The sequence below is a fragment of the Cryptomeria japonica genome, chromosome 11, assembly GCF_030272615.1.
Source record: "Cryptomeria japonica chromosome 11, Sugi_1.0, whole genome shotgun sequence".
In the NCBI taxonomy this organism is placed as follows: Eukaryota; Viridiplantae; Streptophyta; class Pinopsida; order Cupressales; family Cupressaceae; genus Cryptomeria; species Cryptomeria japonica.
This window is the reverse complement of record NC_081415.1, coordinates 52736606-52747580: the sequence shown is the minus strand read 5'-3', so window position 1 is coordinate 52747580 and position 10975 is coordinate 52736606.

The following is a 10975-nucleotide window of genomic DNA, read 5'->3' as shown; positions in this document are numbered from 1 at the left end:
TTTATAAAGGAGAAAGAAGAAAAATAGTAAGTCCAAGCAAAATAAATCTCTAAAATTAATGCAATATAGTTGTAAAATTTAAGAATTTGATACAAGGTAAGCATATCGATAGATGTTCTGGCTAATTTGCGTACCCATAGATCTCAATTGGTACATCATATTTTAACCTTTTTTTTGAGTTGTCTTTGTATGTCACTTAATTGCTTATGGCTATTGTTCTGACTTTTGGGTAGTAACGACACATGTTGTAGGATCCATTATGTGCACAAAGTTGAAAAAGTGGACATTTCAAAAGTGTTGTATGGACCTTGCTTTATAAAGATGGCCCAATAACTGTGCACTACAACCACCTCAAGAATGAACAATATTTATGCTCAAATGCCTCAGTAGTCATGCACTATGGGTACCGATAGTCTTGCACAACTCCTCCAGTTAAAGTTCAAAAATTATAACTACTGGGGGTTAAGTGGGTGGCATTTTTATTTTGATTTCTTTAAGGTTAGTAATTGGTGGTTGGGTGAGCAAGGAGTAAATGATAATTGGAACATGGGCAGTAACTGGTGGTCTTCCCCTACAACAAATCCAATCTCTAATGGCCATTTGGAGCTGCAAATCCTATTGACTAGGATTTAGTGGGATCTTGATTGATGAACCAATGCACTTAATGCTTGATTATGACAATAAATTTTACAACGACACTTTTATTTTGTAGTCCTAAGGGAAATTATATTCACTCCTATTGCAAGTCATTTCTAGAATTCATGATTTCCATCTCTCTTAGTGTATGTTAAAATTGTAAAACAGGTTCGATATTAAGAGGAATTTTAAGGGCTATCACATATATATAGGCCTTTGCATTAATATTTTCTTCGTACTATATATAGGATCTATGTAGTTACAACTTTAGTTGTTTTGATTGAAAACATTGCAGAGCCTCTTAATTAATTAAGGAGAAACAAATTACATATAGGCAATTACATTATGATGTTTTTAAAAGACACATTTGATAATAGGAAACCGAAATAGAAACTATCTAACTAAACTAAGCTTAAACTAAATGACCATTCAATAATATAATAAATGCTTTAAAACACTCCCTTAATGGTCATCCTATCAACTACACCAAGCTGCTCCCTAAATTGTACAAAACTTGTCCGGGCTTAGAGATTTGGTGAGAATGTTTGCAATTTGGTCCATAGTTCCATCTTCAACAAGCTGGCGAATGAAATGACAATGAAGCTCCACATGTTTAGTTCGTTCATGGAAGATTGGATTCTTGGCAAGTTTTAACACCCATTGATTGTCACAGTACAAGGGTGAAGGTCCCGCTTGAGACATTTTAAAGTTAGAAAGTATCTTTTGAAGCCAAACTGCCTCACATGGTGCCTTAATAGCTCCTCGATACTCCTCTTTTGTCAAGGAAAGAGCTACTGTTTGTTGCTTCTTACTGGTCCATGTGACTGCACTCGTGCCAAGACTAAAGACATATCTAGAAGTAGACTTCCTGTAAAACCAATCAACCGAGGATCTTTGCTTCTGTTGTACAAAATGCCAAAGTCAAGTGTCCCTTTCACATCTCACTACACGCTTCACTGCAACCCAATGTTCTTCTTTTGGGGCTGTCATGAAACAAGATATGTAGCTCACATCATAACTAAGATTGAGTGTAGTGGTTATAAGATTGATGAGATTGCCAACTACTTGCTTGAATGTTGACCCATTCACCAGAGGTGAATTTGATTTGGTTAAGAGTTTCAACCCTTTCTCCATAGGTGTAGACGAAGGTTTGCAATCTTGCATTTTGAACTTATCCAACAAACTCTTTGCATACTTTGATTGAGAGATGAAAATGCTGCCACTTGTTTGCCAAACCTCTACACCGAGATTATAATGTAGAAGTCCCAAAATTGTCATATCAAATGTCTTGATACAAGTTCTGTTTGATTTGCTTAAGCAAGTGTTTTCCACTGCTAGTAATGATGATATCATCAACATAGAATAAAAATGTCATTACCAACACTCTTGACATACAAATTGGGATCTGGAGGACTTCTCTGAAAGCCCTGTGCAACCAAGTATTGATCAATTTTGATGTAGCATACCCTAGGGGCTTGTTTTAGGCCATAAAGAGCCTTTACCAATCTGCATACTTGGTGCCCTTTGCCTGCTACCTTGAAACCTTGAGGTTGCGTCATGTAATTCTCTTCCTCCAAATCATCATTGAGAAAGGTACTCTTTACATCCATTTGATGGACTTTCTGGTTAGACTGTGATGCAATGGCTAGAAGCAGTTAGATGGTGCTTATCTTTGCTATGGTAGCAAAGGTTTCCTTGTAGTTATCTCCTTTTTCTGAGAAGCATTTAGCCATCAATCAAGCTTTGTATTTATTAAGTGTCTCATTAGCTCTGTATTTCACTTTGTAGACCCATTTGTAGCCAATGGGTTTCTTCCCAGGTGGAAGATTTGACAAAACCCAAGTATTATTCTTCAAAAGACTACGATGTTTAATTTCCATATCTTTTACCCATTCAGGTATTCGTTTTGCCTCTGAATAAGTTTGGGGCTCATAAACACTCTGAATGTTTGCCATAAGAACGAAATTGATTGTGCTCTTCTCTTTCTTGCCTCTAAAAGATCTACCCTCAACTAGCTCATCATCTCGCACATCACCAATAAGCTTTTCCCACCACTTAGGTTGGAGAGCAGAACCATCTACTTCCAAATTAGGTGTATCAACGTAACTTGGGCTGCTTGGAATAAAAGCATCTAGATGTTGAACCTGATGGAACTTTGGTGGTACAATATCATGTCTAGGAGATTCCACAACTTCAAGTTCGAAATCATTAGAATCACTCCCTTTAGGTGTAGCTAATGGAAGACTAACACTTATATCTATTTTCTACAAAGGTTATTCTTCAAGACACTAGATGACATAAGTGAGCCGAAAGAGCCCAGTATCTTCATCGAAAATTACATCTCTACAGAATATGAGACGGTCAATGTCCACACTAATCAACTAATAGGCGTTATGATTGTCAATGTAGCTTGTAAGCATCAACTTCTGACTCTTGGAGTCTAGCTTTGTTCTCTTGTCATTAGGAATCCAAGTATATGTAGTCAAACTAAAAACTCTGAGGTGGCTGATTGTTGGTTTCCTCCTAGACCAAGCTTCTTCAGGAGTCATCTTTTTAACGACTTGTGTGGGAGATCAATTCATAAGGTAAATTGGAGTATATACTAGCTTCTGCCCAAAATTTCCTAGGCACATTCTTGTCTTCAATCATACATTGAGCCATCTCTATTATGGTTTGGTTCCTTCGCTCAACAACACCATTTTGTTGAGGGATATAGGTTGTGGTAAATTGATGCTTGATGTTGTGTTTAGCACAAAAGTTCATGAATTTAGTGGAACAAAATTCACCCCTATTATTTGATCGAAGAGTTATGATATGATGTCCTAACTCTTTTTCAACTAATGCTTTAAACTTCTGAAATTAATTACACATTTGATTTTGCTTTGAGAAAAAACACCCACATTTTTCTACTAAAATCATTGACAAATAGAAGACAATACCTGACACTAGTGATTGATGCTTTATTCATTGGTCCACAAACATCTACATCAACCAATTGTAATACCTTGGATGCTTTCCAAGCTTGTCCATTGGAGAACAAAGTTCAATGCTACTTCCTTGTTTGGCAAGCTTTGCATACACTATGTGTCTGCTGTTGAATCTCAGGTAAGCCTTCTACCAGATTCTCTCGAGCCAATTGAGAGAGATATGATAGGTTGAGATACCCATATCATTGATGCCACAGTGTATGGAAGAACTCTTCGCAGCCATTGCAATCTCCTACGACTTGCCAATATCAATTAGCCTGTATAATCCATGATCTTCGAGGCCAACAACAATGGTCTTTTTGGAATATCCTTATCAATAATGTGGCACTTGTGTGCACTAAAGATAACATCCAACTTCAAACAATGTCGCATCATCTAACAGAAAGCAAATTACGCTCCACGCTTGGAACAATATATACGTTGAGGAATATGAGATTCCTCCCACCTGATGTAATCTAAACATTGCTTTTGTGAACAACCGTATATTCTTCACCTCCTTCAAAGACAACTGAATCAGAGCAAGTCGTGTACTCTATGAACCAATCTCTTTGTGCATGAAATGTTGAGAAGCTCCAAAATCAATGTACCATGCAGATGATTTCACCTAGTTTGCTAGTCTTTTGGCCATAAAAGCGTAAAAGACATACTCCTTTTGTTCAGTGTGCTCTGCAACATGGGCCTTCTACTGAGACCCTCCCTCATTTGATTGCTTGTAACCAACTATTTTTTGCATTACTTCTTCATGTGGCCAAGCTTACCACAGTAGTGACACATGGTAACTTTCTTGGAGCTGCTCTCATGTTTGCTCTGTCTTCTTGGTTGAAAGGGATTTCCTTTACCTTTGCCTTTGTCCTTGGCTTTGGCAGTGAAGGCTTGTTCTATCAGCGATGATTCGCTGTTGCTCCCAAATTGTTGTTTCCACCTTTCTTGTTGCAAAAGATTGTTGAACAGTTCAAGAAATTTTAGATCAACATTCGTTGATGTAATGTTGAGTGTCTCAATGAAGTGTTCGTACGAGCATGGTAAAATTTTGAGAATGATCACCACGATGTCTTCTTCCTCCATCTTGCAAGGGTTGATCTATGCCTCAAAGTTTTTTAATTTTTCAAGTTTTTTGATTGACTTTTTATAAAATTCAAGGTTTTTTTTACTAGCACCTCGAGACTTGTGTCTTCTTCCTCCATCTTGCAAAGAGTTCCCTTCTAAGTGTAGCTTCCTAAAAACCAAACGTTTGAACATAGAAACTATGATCAATGCCGCTTGTATTTTTGCTTCATTATTTGTTCCTTCTGGTAATTTCATCACCTCAATTGCAAGCGTTCCTAGCTGGTCTTTGAGAATGCATCCAACCCTTGATGGCCCTAGGTTACCCCATTCTGCTCCATTGAAATTTACTTTTATCCATGCTTCTTCTAGGGGAGACCAAACCACTTTCAATCTTGGATTAAAGGTGGGATTAGCCCCCATAGCCCCATAAATAGGGATGAGTAGGTGTATATTTAAATTAGAAGTTAAAAACTTATCTAGGAAGTGAAACTAGATCAATCATATTTTGAAGATTTGAATATTATTGATGGATGGTATAAAAAATACCATTTATTAATTGAATTCGACTAATTTATATGCAATTTTTTTAAAATTATAGAATGATCATTAAATTATTATTAAAGTTCATAAAAATGTTATATATAAACTTTGTATCTCTAAATACCTTATTAAAGTTCATAAAAATATTATATTTAAACTTTGTATCTTTAAATACCTTAGTGTAATGAAATCCTATTGATCAAATTATGCTTACAATACACCTCTAAAGCTAGGGAAGATTAAAAATTGTAAAATATCCCTCACTACAATAGAAATAATAAGTTGTCACAATCACCTCATACAATAATAATTAGTCACGTACATGATGATAGATCTAGTGCAATTGCATAAACTTGTATTCCTAAAGTGCTAACAATATGCCATAAAAGGGTCACATTTGTGATAGAAGCAACCATTAGGATGGTGCTTTCTATTGACGTGCATCTTTCACTCATAAACTTCTTATCATAAGAGGAGCTTTATGGTAAAATTGAGTTTGGTCTTGATATAAAATTGGATTTACAATTCAACAATGATCTAGTATCCACTTTGATGACCCATTTTTATGAGCTTCATCCAATTTATACTTGATTTAGATAAGGTTGAGATAAAATTGGATTTACAATTCAACAATGTTATAGGTTTCAAATTGTTCTTTTGGTGTAAATTTACTTATGCAATTGAATTATCTAGTTTGCTCTCTTATAAGTATATATTTATATTTTCAATTGAATAATATAATGCACTCTAGTTTGGATTTTTTAGTTTAAATTTGTATTCAACAAAATAAAATAAAAATGTACATTTAATAATATAATTGAAAAACACATGTTTTATTTGGAAAGCTCTCTAAATTGAAATATACACATTATTTTTTGAAAATATTCTCTTAGAAATAACACTTTACATGTGGAGTGCACAATTGAAGGAAAGGGTGATTGTGTTCTTTTTACTTCATTGATAAACTCACTTCAACTTAGTAATTGTCAATTGTATATCTAATATGATTTTATGGTCACTTAACCAATGACCAATGGGATAAATCCACACAAATAAATATGAACACATTACAATATTGTAACCTCATTTAATACATGTGGGATAAATTCATTCAATGGAATATTGTCACATTCTAACATCCCCTTAATATAAAATTGGAGGATTTACAACCCACTTACTACATTTAGCGATAAAGAGAATGTCATGATAACAACGCCCTTAACAACAAGCTCTTTGAGACATAACTATTGCTATAACTTGACAAACTTACACTCCACAAATGTTTATGAAAATTTGTGTCATTTCTACTTCTATCTCAATATTTTGGAGTAAATTAGGTAATCACCTTAGTAAGTAATTAATCATCAATTAATTACTTAGGTCCCCTATTATTTTATTACACAAGCTAAACTTAAGAGTGCTTTTTATTAGTAGAATGAGTTATATTTAAGTCACATTGTCTCATAGAATAGGATGATAACACTAGTCACAATCTTATCTAAACTCACTTAGGATTTTCATCTAGGGTTTTATCTTTATGCTTGTATAAGAATTCACTGTAATCTATCAAGTGTAATCCAATTGTATTCAAGTTCATGTCAATTTAGATGTTTTATTGGATCAACTTCTTTCTCAAGGTTGCATAACATAATCATGAATTTTTGTCTTTAGATGGGATATGAATTTAGATTGTAGTTGACTTATGAGAGTTGTGGGGTTCACTATCAACTCTAGCACATATCTAATCCAAATCATTTCATGGTCCAATAACACACAAATCTTGTGGTTCTTAATCTCAATATGTCATATAAGAAAGACTCTTGGAAATCTAAAGAGATTTGATAGTCATGAAGAACCACATCATTTGGCACATGCAAATGATGTAGCACCTTTCACAACCACGTTGTTTCATTTGATGCTTGAACTAGTCCAATGTACTATACCCTAGTTATAGATTCTAAAACACAATTTTGCTTCTTGAATCTCCCAAGTTGAAGGATTATATACCTAATCAAAATTTATGTTGCCTTATAAAACATAGTGACTTCCTATCTTGAATTGAAGACCAAAATTTAAAGTCCCATTCGCATATTTCAAGATATATGCCTTACAACTTTCATGTGACTACTCAATGGTGCTTGCACGAACTTGGCTGCCAATACAAAAAAAATATGTATTAAGGTAAGAGTGCATAATATAGAGCAAATTTATTGATAGGCTTTGATGTTTTATAGGATCTACCTCCTCTATCCTTGTATCTTTTGTCAGCTTAATACCAAGATTGCACAAATTTTAGTAGCTTTCTCATCTTCCATCGTAAATGTTGTGAAAAACTATTTGACACATTCAACTAGGAGACAACAGACTTGTCATATTCACTAAAATTGCTCTAGAAAGTAGTGAAGCAACCTTGGATCTTTTATCTTGAACCTTGTGACTAACTTATTTGTTTTACAAATGAAATATTCTTTATTCCTTGTTAGAATCAAATCATCCACATAGAGAACAATGATGAGAATATTTTGATCCATCTTAATGTAAAAATTGGGCTTAACAAAGTTTTTAAAACTCAATGTATATTTCTCTTGGCTTGATTGTACATTTGAATCATTAAAATCATCTCCCTTAGCCATCAAAGCATGGATTGCAAATTGACTTATTACCTTTTGAGTATCCAAATATGTACCTTTATTGGAGCATCACAAAGGGACCACCTAGCCCAAATATATTTATGTTATATGGTACATTAGAGAAGCATGAGGCTTGGTTGGTGGAAAAGGGGTTTTCCCAAGATAAGTTAATACAATTTGGCGAGATATTTGATTTGGGAGCTAACTTGAAATCCATTAGGATGCTATTAGCTATAGTTATCACATTTAATTTTCTTGTGGAGTAAAGGATGCTGAGATTGGATTATTTCATTGAGATTTAGAAGATGAATTTTATACAAGCCAACTTAAAGAATTGAAGGTGAAGGGAAAAAGAACTTGTTTTGTAAGTTGAAAGTGTGAAGGGAAAAAGCACTTGTTTTGCAAGTAGTAATGTTGATCACTATGTATTACAAAAAGGTGATGATTATGTTTCAATAATTATATTAATGTTCATTATATGCATATAATTGGGAATAATAAGTATTGATTAAGGAAAATTAAGTCTTAGTTTTCTAGTGGATTTAATATGAAAATTTGGCTACTTCAAGGTTCATGCTTGCTATGAAGATCCATAGAGACATGGTTAATATGAAATTGAGGTTAAACCAAAGAAAAAATATCTTGATATTAATTTGTATCCATTTGGAATTCATACCAATAATCTTGTATCTTTCCTCTTTGGACATGAAGTTGAGTTTCAAATAAATAACTTAGAGCATGACTTGACCATTCATAAATGTTCAACAATGAAACATAGCATGAAGAAACAATCATACATAAAAATATTTAGCCATATTTAGATTTTAATAAATCAACATTTCATGAATGCAAACTAGGAACTCAAAAAAGACAATAAAAAGACAAAGATTTATGCGAAAAATGGTTTTATTTATAGATTTTATTCTCGTGAGAAAAATAGATACATGATCGGCTCTAGTGCTAGTGTCATTCTTATCCCACTTTCTAGCACTATTATACCTTTGCCTTCTAGGCTATAATTTCCAAGTACAAATGATATTATTGATTATGAATCCCTCATCATGACAATTGCATGTCACATTATCTTTGGGCATAAATTCTACTATTATTAATGGAGACTCTCAATTAGTGGTGCACCAAAAAGAGATATATATCAAGTTAATGAAGAAAAAAGTATCACAATACCATGGTTTGACACAATATTTATCAACTTGCTATGATTCTTATACTATTGAAGACCTTTTACAAAAGAATAATCAACAACAAAATGTTATGGCCAATATTTCCTCTTGATGAATATAGAAAATAATGACACAATTCATATTGCATTTTCAATTGTAAGAGTCCCAACCGTCTAAGACATGGGTACTCATATATGTACCATATTGACATAGAATAATGATTCATTGATATTTATAGCTTTTATGATAAGTTTGTGTTCCCTCCTAAACATACAAATTCATAAAATATTTTCTTAAATTACTAATGCGATTTATCATTATGGATACATTATTTTTTTTTCTAAAATTTTAAATAAATGAAAAAAATACACTCTAAGATGCCCATGGGAACACTTATGATGGCCATTTTTATAAAGAGGTGTTATTTTAAAAAAATACTTCAAATATAATATTATTAAAGAGTATGCTTAAAAACGTGCCACTTGTCAATAACATAGTATAAAAACAAATGCATCAACCTTGGACCTTCATCCACTTACCTCTCCTTGGCTATTTTTGTATATGGGGGATTTCATTTAGTAAGAAATATATGCTCTTTTTCTATTTCATCTAATAGGCTCACCTCTGTTATTATTAACATGGATTATTTAATAAAATGGTCTAAGACTACCTCCTTGAAGTTGCCTTTATCACTTAATTAATTTAGTCAATATCTAAGACAATTAGGTAGTTTTGTGATGACATATTAGTGATATATCATGTCAAATTATTTATAAAAGAGAAGGCCATTTCCAAATTATGGGTTTTTATTGTCAGTTGTAGTCATGTTTACTCTACTTTTTGAGCAGTGAAAATTGTTGGAATTCTTGTGTTAAACAATTTGAGTCGATAACGATATTCAACGAAAAAATGAATATATGCAAAGCATGAATATGTGTGATTTCTTTTCATTTGACGAAGTCAAGAGGTCTAACTGATCAATTTCTTTAAAAAGAAAAAAAATTATGATTAAAAGCCATTTTAGCCTATGTCATGAGTCATAAGAAAATAATCTTGAAGTTGTTTTAATGTTCGTGTCATTCAAGAAACTTAGAAACCCCTTGACGAAACAACCTACTATCAACAATGTCTTGTAAATGTACCAATGACACAAGAAGTGAATTTGCCTATGATAGGGATGGTCTTCCTATTCCGTGGTTAACTATTAATTTTTGGCTTTGAAAGAGAGTAAAATGACTCGGATGGACTTCATTGCCGAATGCACCCTTATCCGTCCTTGTGATATGTAATGTGATAATTGTATTATACAATCGAGTTTGAAATATAGATTGCGGGTTTTCACGGCATGGAGGTAAGACACTTCAAAGAATGGTTTTGAGATTCTTACACTAGAAGCGACTCACTTGGGAAATGTACACCATCGGCGGTTTAAGCCGACAGTTAACCAAGTGTTAGCGGCAGGTTGGTAGAACAATCAAAGCGCCTATATTCACCAAGTCCAGAAAGTGAGTTGATTGTTATCGCCAAGTTGGTAAATGACATAAGTGACCGATATGTTTCTTCACGCAAGGTTTAAACATTGACATCTTCTTCATCGGTGAGTTGGCCAACTTTAACCAGTTACCAAACATTTTGCATCGAACTCACTTATGCATGAAAGATATCAGCAAGTTGACCAAAAGGATAAACAAGCCGAATATAAATATCAATAACCGACTAACAGTTTAAAGTTATGTTTTGGTTGCTATCGGCAACTTGGCAAAGTTGACTAACATGCTGATACTTCTCTAACTGGAAAATCGCTCCACCAAGCTCGCCTGAAACCCCAATTGGTGGAAGGAACCTACCACGTGGCCAGGAAGGAAGGCGAAAACCGGTTTTCTAACTGCTTCCGCCATTTGCTTTGCATGCCGATAGATATGCATGCTATCGTGCTCCCTAACTCCACTCAGAA